Here is a 14,974-nt window from a genome sequence, read left to right on the forward strand (position 1 = left end):
GCATATTTATGACTCATACACCCTAATTATGTTAAATCTATTTCTTTTGCTGATTACCTACTCAGCTAGCTTTCTGTGATTAATTTTAGAGTTTATGACATAAAAAGATAGCTGTCCTAGAAGTCAAAAACTCATTGCATTTCTATATTTGCATCTTAAGTGAGGAAACAGCAAAAACATTCCACATTGGACAACGGCGTTATTCAGTAAGTTATAGGATAAACAGATAAGCAATATATAGCATATACACACAATGGCTTATTATTTAGGCTTAAGAAGGATAAAACTCTGACACATGCTGTAATGTGGATGGATTTTGGAGACATTATACTAAATGAAGTAAGTTAGATATAAATACTGCATGATTCCACTTTTATGAGATATCTACAGTAGTCAAATTGATAGAGAAAGTAGAATGGTGGTTTCCAGGGGCTGTGGAGAAAGGGGATGGGGAGTTATTGTTTAATGGATACAGAGTTTCAGTTTGGAAAGATGAAAAAGTTCTGAAGGAGCTGGCTGGATATCAGTGTGAATGAACATAATGCCACTGAACTGAACATTTAAAAATGGTTAAATATATAAATGGTTATATTATATATATTTTATCACAATTTTGCAAAGGTCAAAATAAATGATGGATTTGTACAAGGCTAAAGATACAACTCTTAAAAGCTTATTGTAATGGAGTGTTTGGAGATGTGGATTAATCCAGCTTTGAGGAAAAATAAGAGAGAAGAAAGTTTTCAATAAAGCTACTTTTATGATAGACCTGAGAGAAGAAAAAGTAATCAGTTGTTTGGTTAAACTAGCTCTGAGCAACTACGCAGTTTGAGTCTGGGATGCAAAGATGGTAAGCCTACCATATGTGGAGAGTTCACGCTCTCGTGCAGATAGAAACTCTTCAAACATCGTTTTGCTTCAAGTAAGTCTGAAATTTGTTTACTAGTATGGATTGTAGCACTACATAGACTCAGGTCTGTATCTGGCTCAAAAATTAGAAGACATGTTATATTAAGAAAGTTAGTCTGCCTCTCAGAATCACAGTATGCTCATTTTTGAAGCAGGGAAATTGCATGTAAAGTGCTCCGTGCTTTGCTTGGTCATTCAGTTGTGCCTGACTCTTTGTGACCCCATGGACTGTAGCCCACCAGGCTCTTCTGTCCATGCGGATTCTCCAGGCAAGGATACTGGAGTGGGTTGCTATGCCCTCCTCCAGGGGATCTTCCCAGTGCAGGAATCGAACCCAGGTCTCCCATATTGCAGGCAGATTCTTTACCTTCTGAGTCACCAGGGAAACCCTGTAAAGTGCTCAGGAGGAAGTAAGCGTTCAGTTAAGGGTGACAACCACTGCTGTCAGTCCTAGGACAGAGGCACGGCAGGCGTGGCCGCCTCTGTGCCACTTCCATAACTATTGATACCAGCACAGAAAGAAAATAGCAATTGTTTCATCATTACTAGTGGGGTTATTCTGGAAAGCGTAATCATTATATTTATATCTAGAGTTACGGTATAAATTAAACTTCAGCATTACTTGCTTGATCTGAGTTGTCTAATAGAACAGGTGGTACAGATGGTTGTAATGGACTGAAAGTTTATGTCCCTGCACAGGGCCTGTGGTTCCTGTCCCCAGGTATTTCCACCTACACCACCTAAGCTCATCATTTCAGAACTTTGCACTGTGTACAATCCCCCATGTCATTTGCTTATTTGGGTTAACAATTGTGTGTGAGGGGCTTGTGGGGAGCAGAGAGAATACAGGGTTGCTGTGAATATTCTGAGCCAGTTTTTTTCTTCTTAGAAGCTTCCCTAAACCAGATGCAATGAGGCATGCTGACCAAGGGGAAAGCAGGGTTAGGAAAACTGAAGCTGAAACCATGTTAAAGAAAAGGCAGCTGGAGAATGTAGGGTGGGAGGCAGAATTACATCAGGAAAATGGCAAAGGTTAGAAAGAGATAAGGCAGTGTGGAAAGTGGCTTTACTTATTGTTCAAATTTTGGACAGGGTCGATGCAGTGGCAGAAGACTTGCTGCTGTCTCCCCTCATCCACCCCAACCCCACTCCTGATGCTGCAAATTCTGTGGCTCAGCAGACACTGTAGGTCTTCATAGGTTTGTTTGTGCAACAACTGAGTAAATACCCACCTCATGAAACAGAAAGAAAACATAACAGGTGGGGGACAGCCTGTATTTTCTCCATTTTTTTCCAACTGTCTCAACAACAAATTTGGCTCTGCCTTTTGTAAAAATATATTGACAGTTGTTCAAATCTTACTGTAATTGAAAACAATGGACATATTAATAATTACACAGTTAAGCAGGCCTATCTTTGCTAGAGTTAGGTGAATAGGCATAACCCAGAGAAGTTTTAAAAATCTTGTATTCTAGAATACAAACCAATGCATTTTGGGCATTTGTTTAGAGACCTTATTTCCTCGGTCTGAAACATTTTGTACCAATTCATAAATACAGGCTTTGCCAGGATACTTTTGAAAGTGGAAAATAAAAACAATAGCAGGGTTAAGCAATTTTTGTATTACATAAGAACAGGAGACGTAAATTGCTCAAATGCACAATGGAACATATGCTGAACTATATTTTTCACATTTCAGAATAGGAATGAAATAAAATTGTCTGTAGTTTATGTAAAGATTAAATTTTAAGGGAAAGAGACAAACAAGGTACCATGGACTACATTTTGGTTATGAATGAATTGTTATTATTAAGACTGGGATATGCTTACCTTTATAGGTAGAAGAGAATTTGACATAAAATGGGACAGTGGTGTTGTTATTGCTATTCCTTGTCAGTATCATAGATTTTTTTAATGATATTTGCAAACTAAAATGGTAGATATGAAATTTGCTAATAGAAAATAGTTGAGGTACTAAAATGAGGAGAAACTAAAATGATTCCTTATCATGGGGGAAAATTGGCAAGATAAAAATTTTGTTGTCTAAGATTTCGTTGGTGAAAGAGCTTTGTGATTTCAATTTTTCATGTATAAAATTTTATTTAACTTTTTAAAAGAAGAGTGTTTTATTTTTGCCATGTAGTGGCATAAACTGCCCTTACCTTTACAGTGGTGTATGTAATAATGTGTTGGGTGTAATTTATTTCTAGAAACCTGCTTGGCCCACAATTTGGTTAGATTTATTTTCTCTGATGAAAATGACCTCATTTGTAAGTTGAAAGGAAGGCATTTCATGGCAGGGTAGAAAGCATTTTTGGTGCCCTTCACATCAAGGTGCATCCTGATTAAATTTAATTTAAGAACCATGAAAACTGTCAAAGTGTTTCAAGTCTTACTTTTGACCTCTCTGAGAGGGACCTGTGCTATCAACCTTGTTTCATTTCAGTAGCATTTGCTTTAGGGAGGAAGAGGCCTTCTAGGAGATGGCTCATGGTAGACTCCTACTGTATCAAAACCAAATTTCATCTTGCATTCAGGATTTCTAACCAGCCTTCATTCCTCCTCTTCCTTCATACCTCCCTTCCTTTTTATTCCTTGCAGACTTGTATGTGTTTTAGGGTTTTAAAAGAATTCCCCTCACCTACTGCAAAGGAAATATCTTAAATAGCAATATAATACAGAAGTACTATTTGCTGGTATTATTGTATTAGCTTTTGTAATAAACATTTAATTCTGGAATTCTCACATGAATGCTATAAAGTAGGATTTATTATCTCCATTGCAACACATGAGGACATTGAAGAAAAGAAGTTAAATTGTCTTCCTGAGGTCTTTCAGTAAGTAAGTGCCAGAAAAAGGATCTGAATGCAGCTCCTTCCTCCACTGCCAATGTCCTAATTACCAAAATTAATAACACAACCCAAAATAATGCCCCGGTGCAGACAAATAGGTAAATAAATCTCAATGTTAGTGCCGATCAGATTTAACATTAGTCACTCAGATAGCTGAGTCATTTGTTTTAAAATCTTACCAACTTTAGACTCCACATATTTTTTAAACCACATTGCTGATTTTAAAGCAATTCCCCTTCTCTATTGTAACTATACAACTTATATTTCAGTCATGAAAGATGAGAAAATTTTCAGAACAAATAACACAAAAGACTAATATCACTGAAAGCATCCAATCAAACCTTAAAGTTTCCATCAACTTCTGTTGAATAAGTATAAGAGCTAACGTCAAGACAGTACTTAAAATTTCGAGGTCTACTAAATTGTCCTAAATCCCATTGCTAACAAAAGTGGAGCTGAATTTTGAACAGAGTGAGTTCCCAAAGCCAGTACAAGGCTATAATATGATTACAGAAGGCTCCTACTCAGGTGGTCTAGAAAATGCCCCAAGTCATGAAATAGAGTTTAATTTTGCTTTATCATGAATAATAATGATTGTGGGAAACCCATCTTACCCAATGTCCTAAATAAAGCAACAAAATTCTCATTTAGTAAGACAAAGTGATTCTGACCACAGTGCATCAGATGACTATCTTCCATTATGGTAAGTCAAAGTACTATCATTCTCTTTATAAAATAGACTCTGCAATATTTGTGATTACTAAATAAAAGAGCCGGCCCACCAGGCTCCTCCGTCCATGGGATTTTCCAGGCAAGAGTGCTGGAGTGGGTGCCACTGCCTTCTCCAAATAAAAGCTACTTGATTACAGAAGCTGTTCTTTGGTCACACCTGTATTTTAACACCTGGAACAGTGTAGACCACAGACACTCACTACTAAAAAAGAATAATGAATAAATAAAGGAATCAATTTCCAAAATTTGACAAAACATTTTAAGGGAATAAGTCCAGATAATGTTATAAGCATAGAAATATAAGAAGCACATCTTGTAAGCATCAACTTAATTGTCAATTAATTTACAAATAAAATGTAGAATAAATACAGTTCTCTTTCTTTAGGTGATCTTTTACACTTAAGGCTATCATTCATTTCCATTTTGGTTCTGCTTTTTCTATCTAAAGATCATCTTTAATAACTAAATCCTCCTACCATGCTTTAATTTTTATCATATGAGGGACAAATAGGCGTGATGCAATCTAATGCTCATGGTAAAAAGTGATAAAGTAGTATTATATGCACATCAAATATTCTTCACAGAGAACTAACACTTTAATAAGTGATATATTCTTTACTTTACCTCCTCCCACCATGCCATCACTCATGGCTGGAAAATGAAACAGGCTTTGCCTTCATCAGTTGTGAAGGGTTTACTTGAGAGTGAAAACTTGGAAAGGGGTTAATCATGCAGAGCTGAGTTGAAATGGTAACTCTGCTGCTTACTAAGTTAGGCTAACTTTATAAGGCTTTCAATTCTTGCTTTCGTCATCTACAAAACCATTGCAACAAAGGAGGAGTTCTTTTGATACCAAATGAAATTTAATTGGGTAAATAGTGGAGCTTCTGACACAAACTAAGCCCAGTAAGTGTTCCTTTTCCTTTCCTACTCTCTTCTTTTTTAATAAGAAGTCTCTCAGGTCTATGTGTGAGAAAGCTGATCAAGGTTAAGGGTAAATTATAAATTCAAGAAGAAGGGAATTTTTTGCTGGATGACTATTGTTGTCTAAAACAGATATCAATCAATAACTTTGATTTCATCAGCAATGACAGTTATAAATGAATAATTGGATTTCCAAAACAGTAAAGGCAAATTTTCACACAATAGGAAGTTGTTCTTTTTATAGAAACATAGTGTAAGGTTTTATATAACAATGTAATAATTGAAATTTATAATTATGCATCACTGTGGCAATCTAATTAGCTCTCAGAAAGTCTCAGGAAGTAGATTGGAAAAAATATTTTTCATCATCCAGATACAAGAGTGGAGACTTAAAGAGATAATTGCCTAATTGTTGCTGAAGGTAGAGTGAGTGTATGTATCATTGTTTACCAGTACTAATTTAGCTGTGTCATCTTGAATGTCATCACCTTCCCTGGGACTCTTCACTATGAGAGGAGGAATTGATGAAGTCTAGATTCAAACTCAGATTCTCTAATTCTTTCAGCTATAAACATCATCCTAATGTACCATATGACAAAATTTTTGGAAGGTAGAGAGTAGGCATTGTTATTTATATAAATTTTCATTAGAGCTTCAGTTAAAAGAAGTTTAAATTTTGAGAAGATGATATTTGAACCTGTTTAAGACCCTCAATTTTTCTATAAGTGCTTTCAGTTAACATGACAGATAAGGAAAATAGTGGGTGGTTAAGAAAGTCAGAGTTTTCCTTGATTCCATCACTAGAAACAGGAGCATAGATAAATGACTTGTCTTACCTGCTTCTCTCTAAATGAGGATATTACAGGAGGCAATGACTATAAAATAACATTAGACCAGATAAGTTTCTTCCATCAATCCCAATAGTATTTAAAGAGGTTTAACAAATCTAGACTAACATAAACAGTTTCTAAGAAACCTTCCCGAGCATCTGATTTTTTCAAATGTATCCTCTCTGTATTATTATTTTCCAGTGTATTTAGAGTCTATAAAGAGCTGATCCATTGAGTTATTAAAAATACCACTGAGTGTTCAGCAATTGAGAAGAAAATTATTAATGTACAATATCCAAAATTATCCTCTGTCCTTATTTTCTTAAGCACAAGAAGTTTGTGATATACAGTACAATATGCTCTAAAAAACTTTAGTAATATTTTATCAATTACCATTTTGTAATGATTGTTTCAAATACAAGTTGTAAAAGGTCATTTAATAGTCATTTAATAGGCTTATAATACAAGCACATATTCTATAGATAAAAACAAGAAAAATAGTCATTGTAATATCCAGTCTCTTCACCTTATATCATGCTTTACTCAAAGCACTGACACCCCTTACTCATGAATTCTTTGGAGGTTAAGACATAAGGCAAAATGGTTGTCTGAGGAGGCCTTACAAATAGCTGTGAAAAAGAAGAGAAGCAAAAGGCAAAGGAGAAAAGGAAAGATATAACTTGTTGAATGCAGAGTTCCAAAGAATAGCAAGGAGAGATAAGAAAGCCTTCCTCAGTGATCAGTGCAAAGAAGTAGACAAAAACAATAGAATGGGAAAGACTAGAGATCTCTTCAAGAAAATTAAAGATACCAAGGGAACATTTCATGCAAAGATGGGCTCAATAAAGGATAGAAATGGTATGGACCTAACAGAAGCAGAAGATATTAAGAAGAGGTGGCAAGAATACACAGAAGAACTATACAAAAAAGATCTTCACGACCCAGATAATCATGATGGTATGATCAATTATCTGGAACAAGACATCCTGGAGTGTGAAGTTGAGTGGGCCTTAGGAAGCATCACTATGAACAAAGCTAGTGGGGTGGTGGAATTCCAGTTGAGCTATTTCAAATCCTGAAAGATGATGCTGTGAAAGTGCTACACTCAATATGCCAGCAAATTTGGAAAACTCAGCAGTGGCCACAGGACTGGAAAAGGTCAGTTTTCATTCCAATCCCAAAGAAAGGCAATGCCAAAGAATGTTCAAACTACCACAAAATTGCACTCATCTCACACGCTAGTAAAGTAATCTTCAAAATTCTCCAAGCCAGGCTTCAGCAATACGTGAACTGTGAACTTCCTGATGTTCAAGCTGGATTTAGAAAAGGCAGAGGAATTAGAGATCAAGTGCCAATATCCATTGGATCATCAAGCAAGAGAGTTCCAGAAAAACATCTATTTCTGCTTTATTGACTATGCCAAAGCCTTTGACTGTGTGGATCACCACAAACTGTGGAAAATTCTTGAAGAGATGGGGATACCAGACCACCTGAGCTGCCTCTTGAGAAATCTGTATGCAGGTCAGGAAGCAACAGTTAGAACTGGACATGGAACAACAGACTGGTTCCAAATTGGGAAAAGAGTACATCAAGGCTGTATATTGTCACTCTGCTTATTTAACTTATTTGCAGAGTACATCATGAAAAACTCTGGGCTGGAGGAAGCACAAGCTGGAATCAAGATTGCTCGGAGAAATATCAATAAGCTCAGATATGCAGATGACACCACCCTAATGGCAGAAAGGGAAGAGGAACTAAAGGGCCTCTTGATGAAAGTGAAAGAGGAGAGTGAAAAGTTGGCTTAAAGATCAACATTCAGAAAGCTAAGATCATGGCGTCTGGTCCCATCACTTCATGGTAAGTTGATGGTGAAACAGTGTCAGACTTTATTTTGGGGGGGGGCTTCAAAATCACTGCAGATGGTGACTGCAGCCATGAAATTAAAAGACGTTTACTCCTTGGAAGGAAAGTTATGACCATCCTAGACAGAATATTAAAAAGCAGGGACATTACTTTGCCAACAAAGGTCCATCTAGTCAAAGCTATGGTTTTTTCAGTAGTCATGTATGAATGTAAGAGTTGGACTATAAAGAAAGCTGAGCACCAAAGAATTGATGCTTTTGAACTGTGGTGTTGGAGAAGACTCTTGAGAGTCCCTTGGACTGCAAGGAGATCAAACCAGTCCATCCTAAAGGGGATCAGTCCTGAATCTTCATTGGAAGGACTGATGTTGAAGCTGAAACTCCAATACTTTAGTCACCTGATGCAAAGAATTGACTCATTTGAAAAGACCCTGATGCTGGGAAAGATTGAAGATGGGAGGAGAAGGGGAGGACAGAGGATGAGATGGTTGGATGGCATCACCGACTCAATGGACATAAATTTGAGTGCATTCCAGGAGCCGGTGATAGACGGTGAGGCCTGGCGTCCTGTGGTCCATTGGGTCGTAAAGAGTCCAACACAACTGTGTGACTGACTGATTGAATAAACATGTGGGCAACATCATTTTAATTCAGATTATTTTGCTTCATAACTATTTTATAAAATCTTAAAGAAATAAAATATCCTTTTAAAATTATGTACTTTGTGTAAAGTGAAACAGCACGAGGATACTATTCAGGTAGGTAAGTAAAGGAAAATTCTTTCCCTGCTTCTCTCACACTTCAAAAACAAACTTAAGATAAAGCACATATATATCATCATTAGCATGATTAAATGTATTTAATTATTTGAAATTAAGACATAATTCCTGCATTAAAGTTCTTCAGGTGTTAGAAAATCTTATTATGTAAGTATAATTGTATATATCCTAGAAAAATTATTTATGAATTTCTTTATTTTGCATCACACATCCTTCCGTTGGATTTTATTCTAGTTTGATATATATCAAGATATAGACCTATCATCGTGTTACCTCATTTTACTTCAGTGATTCTGTTTTAGATAAATGCATCTGCAAACTCATTTCATAACTACCAGGGTATTAAAATAGTGGTATACCATAGGTCATCAAAGTGGGTTTTGCTTTTCTATATGTATTTTATTTTTTTGCTCTTCACATATTTAAAATTTACAATTGCTTACATCTAGGAAATCATTATTATATTACTAGTTCTACTAGAAAGAATGACATCAAGAATGCACTTAATTTTGTTTAATAAAACATATTTAGAAAAGCAATTATTACTATCAAATATTAGCTATGTAAGGAAATACAGGTCATAATTAAGCTGTGAAAAGATTAGAAAGAAAGACACTAATGAGATTAAGCTCCATCTTAAAGCCTGCAGATGGTTGCTATTTTTTAATAATTCTAATTTAATGACTATAAACAAGTCAAGCACATTGTTTCTGCTTAAAGTTTTGTTTGAAGTTAAAAAAATTTTGTATCACATGCAGATAATGTGAGGTACTTAATTTTACTTATTACTTTTCTTCTTCTATAGAATTTAAAATGATATGATGCTAGTCAAAAGATATGATGGAACCAACATAAACATTTCTGCCACATATACGTATCACAAGGATTGCCCTGGCCTCTTATCTAAGAGGATTATAGGATAAATGATTATCAGTTTGCTCCAGTAAAGTGAAATTGAGTTTTAGAAGGCTGCACTTTATTTAGTATGTTAGTTTCTTATCTTAGAAAATGACAAGGTGAACATTTCTATTAAAAAAAATAAGGTTTTCTAATTTTATAGAAGCTCTAGAATAATAATTGTCTCATTAAAATACTTACTGTTCTTTTGGAATTCTGGGTCTTTTGTTCTTTGTTTTCTTTCTCTTGGGTGTTTTTCCTAAAAGGAGACAATATGCCCAGTGGTTAGGTGAATACACATAGTGCAGAGTCATTTCTTATTGTCATGAAGTATAATTGCTTCATTTTATTATTTAACATTTCTACTTAAACACCTTGCAATATATACATCCAAATACAATACAGTGCCATACATATACTTAGTAGATACAGTATGAGATGGATGGGATAGGGATTTTAAAGTTGAAGATTTAGAGATCAAGGTTCTGTGCATAATTTGTACACTGATTTTGTGGAAGTTATGCTGTTGCCTACATTATAGTTTTTCAGTTTGAAAACTGAAATGCTACTAATTTAGACAGACATTGTTGGAGAATATTATTTTATTCAGTATTCAATTACCCTCTTGCTATATTATCATATAATTATTATAAATTAAACTTCTACATCTCATGTTATTCTTAGATTTTATATTTTCAGTCAAGTTAAGAGCACTTCAATATATTATACTTATTTGCCTATTTTCCAAGGCAAATCAGGTCCAGAATTTCCTAGTGTGAGTATATATACATACACATACTAGTATCTATATACATCATATCTACATGTACACATATATATAATACTACTGGGGTAAGGAAAAAACCTTACATCATCACAGAAAGGAAAATTTTCACTTTAGAGAGGAAAATTAAATCCTTCCCAAGAGTCAATATCAGGAATTGTTTTAATGTAATAAAGATTCAAGAATTTCTGATTTGGTTCGACAAGTTAGCAACTCACAAATGAACAATATCACAGTGCTACACAAGTACCGTTTTATTATAAGTTCTCATTAGTTTTGGTCTTCCAAATATTTAATTAGAATGAAAACCAAGACAATGAAATAGTTAAAAATAGGCTGATAATAGGCTCGTTGCTCTGTTTTATGAGTTCTCACAGTGTCTATTTTACACATAACCATTAAAACATTATAATGCCAGAAGCTCTGGCATTGGCTTACCTAGGAACTCAGTGGAAAAGATCTGAAGTGACAGCTATATTTTCAAAGCTGCGTTTAGAGCATCTGTTCAGTGGTTAAGTCTCCAATGTCTCCTTTCATTTTAGTCCTGCTTGAAACTCGACTGTTTTCTAGCAAAATCCATTAGAAAGAGCAACGGTAAACTGCATTTAGATTTACCTGACTGCCTCTTAAAATATGACTCTGAGCCACAATCAATTTTAGATAAGCTTTGCATACATGGTTCCTGAATACTGACACTTTTCTTACGTAAAACAAAAGCTACAGTAGAATGCTGTGGACGTACATATTAAGGTAACACAGTGACATAAATCTCTTTGTAAGAAATATGGGTGAAAATCTCTTAGAGCAAAAGAAAGCTTTCTACTAAAAAACTAAAATATTTGACATTATATATATTGCATGTTATTACTTACCAAGGGGCAGGCTTCCCAAAGGGATGCCGTGAAAAGATTAAACAGTTTTTGTGACTTATGAGCCATCTGCAGGGATTCGATTTCGTTTTGGTCTTGTATGCATATCTATCACAAGGATGAATGGGTGAGCCTGTTCTACTGTAAGGAACAAACAACTATTTTATTTTTAATCTATGTGCTGAATATGGATGTGCATAGTATTTTTCTGGTGGCTAATTTCTGTCTCTTGCCTGTGTAAACATTTCTTGTGTTTTAGAGGGAAAATGTGAAAATAACATGGGAGGATTTTGTGCCTCCTGTCATCTATCTGGATTTTCAGTAGTGTAATTGCTATCAGTGGGTCTAACTCAGTTTTCTGGCATCAAGACGTGGTACGTTTGCGTGTTATTACAATACTTAAAAAAAATAAAATGAATCTGTTTAGGTAGGTTCATGTACTTTAAAACCAAAGGCTCTTTCATGTTCTTTTTATCTAGTTTTAGAAGGAAGCCTGACATGGAAAAAAAAAATTCTGAGACTTAGGGATTACTATTGCTCAACAGTGACTGGAAATCACTGCTAAAACCCTGTAGCCCTCATCATAATTCTATTTACAGAACTAAGTAAAACATTGCATGCTTTGGGCATCATAAATACTACAAATCTGTGTTACTTGTTTTTTTTTTTTTGAGGGGAAGGAACTAATTGCATTCACTTTAATTCTAGACATTTAAAAATACACAGCTTTTTTTTTTTTTAAGAGGACTTTTGGATTAAAAAATGACAATATTTATATCCAAACTTTAAAAAACATCTCCAGTATTTCATTCTGATGAAAATATTGATTTTAACTGAGGTTTCACTAACACAACACTGAGCTAAATATTTATTTAGGTTTGGATTTAAGTGCTTACTGCAAATCTGTGTAACATGGCTATTGGTAAACACTATTCTTTGACTAGAAAGGCAACAGTATCTCTCTCCAAAGTTTTAAATTTCAAAACTGCAAAGTAGTGATAAACTCAGAGTTCTCTTTCTTGTGCTGTCTTCCTATAATGCCAAAACTTGTGGTCACAACAGGGCTTTACAGCTGATGTGCTGTTTCCTCAGCACAGATATTCCTATTGCTAACGGATTTTGGTAGCCAGCTTTGGCTTCACTTCCTATTCTTGGAACAGTAGTCAGCCTGCAGAAATTACTTTAAAAAGAGATACTGTCCAGGTCATTAGTGACTGATATATAAGCTTTTAAACAAAAAAAGTAAAGCACAGCATGACAACTAAATGGATTACATGATTTTAGATTGGATTCTAGGCCAGTGGGACAAAACACTTAACTATTAAGAATGTTATCATGACAGAGGATGATATTTGAATATGGTCTACAAATTAGGTAACAATATTATGTCAATGACATCTTACCTGTGTTTGATTCTTGTTTTGTATGATGTAAGAGAATGTCCTGTACTCAGGAAATACATTGAAATATATGCTAAAGTATTTAGGATAAGTCATACCCTGTCTGCAACTTATTCTCCAATGGTTTGAAAAATCTATGAACTGTGTATACACATATATAATATGATGAATGCATATATAGGTATAAAATATGATGACTGTGTGTATATATATATATATATATATATATATATAGGTATATCATGTTTTATGAAACTGAAAGAGAAACTGACATATAGGATAAAATATAAACAATTGGTTAATTGAGGCAAAGGGCACATGAGAACTTCCTGTCCTATTCTTGCAATGTTTTATGAAAGTTTGAAACAGTAAACATGACCCCAAAAGAGAATGTAAAACTATCTGTTAAAAAACTTAAATAATAGAAAATGCCATTTTTCAATATCTCTATGAAACACTGCCATGTGGCTATTCTTATTTTGTTCATTAGGCACAAGATGGTTTTATTCTGTCTGTAACTACAAAAGATAATGACATTTATCTGGATAACTATCAGGGAGTATTAGGTGATAAAAGAAAAATATTCCATCAAGTAACAGCGTAAATAAACAAATGTTCTGAAACTAGATGCAATCACTGTAGTTGCTGGTAGGAACGATAGGGCAACAACACGGAATATGGACTTTCCTTAAAAGGAAGGTAGGAGGCCAAAAGGCCACAGTAGAGTAAGGATCATTTTCTATTAAAGCTCAACATTCAGAAAACGAAGATCATGGCATCTGGTCCCATCACTCCATGGGAAATAGATGGGGAAACAGTGGAAACAGTGTCAGATTTTATTTTTTTGGGCTCCAAAATCACTGCAGATGGTGATTGCAGCCATGAAATTAAAAGATGCTTACTCCTTGGAAGAAAGGTTATGAGCAACCTAGATAGCATATTCAAAAGCAGAGACATTACTTTGCTGACTAAGGTCTGTCTAGTCAAGGCTATGGTTTTTCCTGTGGTCATGTATGGATGTGAGAGTTGAACTATGAAGAAGGCTGAGTGCCAAAGAATTGATGCTTTTGAACTGTGGTGTTGGAGAAGACTCTTGAGAGTCCCTTGGACTGCAAGGAGATCCAACCAGTCCATTCTGAAGGAGATCAACCCTGGGATTTCTTTGGAAGGAATGATGCTAAAGCTGAAGCTCCAGTACTTTGGCCACCTCATGTGAAGAGTTGACTCATTGGAAAAGACTTTGATGCTGGGAGGGATTGGGGGCAGGAGAAGAAGGGGACGACAGAGGATGAGATGGCTGGATGGCATCACTGACTCAATGGACGTGAGTCTGAGTGAACTCCGGGAGTTAGCGATGGACAGGGAGGCCTGGCGTGCTGCGATTCATAGGGTCGCAAAGTCGGACATGACTGAGCAACTGAACTGAACTGAACTGACAATCACTTAAGATGCTTAAGCCTAACAAGCCTGCCATTACAATAGAAGCAGATATTTACCAACAAAGACTGGAGTGGGTGGGGTCATGGGAAGGATGAAAGGTTTGCTCATTTTTTTGATGTGCCATTTCGTTATACAGGTCAAAACATGCTGTAAAACATTTGTTGGCAGTCAGAGTTATAACAAATCACATATTGGGTTCAACCACATGTAACATTTTCATTATACTCGAAATAATTATTTTAGAATGGGGGCCTGATAATGAGGCAAAATGGCACCAAGTCAGGAGTCAGTTTGCACCTTGAAAAGGAGGATGAGAACTAATTAAGTGAAAAGCTGGGGGAAGTTAATTGGGCCTGGGTGAAGATAAAGACACTACCAATGCTTGAAGAAATAAAACTGTTTTAAAAAAGGGATAGCAGAAAGCCACAGTGAACACAGCTAAAGGGAGAAGATACCTGAAGAAACAGTGTCATGAACAGAAGTGTGCCTAGGGGAGCCTCTGTTGGCCTTCAGCTCCTAGGATTGTGCCTATTACACAAATACTTGTTTTTTGAATGAATAATATTGCATGTTGATGAAAGTAAAACTGTCTTATCTAGTGTGTGACTTTAGGCAAATCACTTAATTTATTTTGACCTCAATTACATCAGTCTTGGAGGTTTAACCTTGCTCCTTTGTGTGCCATGAAATGAGAAT

The 14,974-nt window shown here is 35.5% G+C and overlaps 1 long non-coding RNA gene across 1 annotated transcript in view; it reads right to left on the reverse strand.

Annotated features, from left to right (window-relative positions):
• Positions 1–8,564: 8,564 nt before the first annotated feature.
• LOC120858450 overlaps positions 8,565–14,974 on the reverse strand; it is a 215,599-nt gene continuing 209,189 nt past the window's right edge. Inside the window, exon 3 of the long non-coding RNA XR_005719870.1 lies at positions 8,565–10,044. This is a non-coding gene — a long non-coding RNA (uncharacterized LOC120858450). The remainder of the gene's footprint in view (positions 10,045–14,974) is intronic.

The sequence above is a fragment of the Oryx dammah genome, unplaced genomic scaffold, assembly GCF_014754425.2.
Source record: "Oryx dammah isolate SB20612 unplaced genomic scaffold, SCBI_Odam_1.1 HiC_scaffold_29, whole genome shotgun sequence".
In the NCBI taxonomy this organism is placed as follows: Eukaryota; Metazoa; Chordata; class Mammalia; order Artiodactyla; family Bovidae; genus Oryx; species Oryx dammah.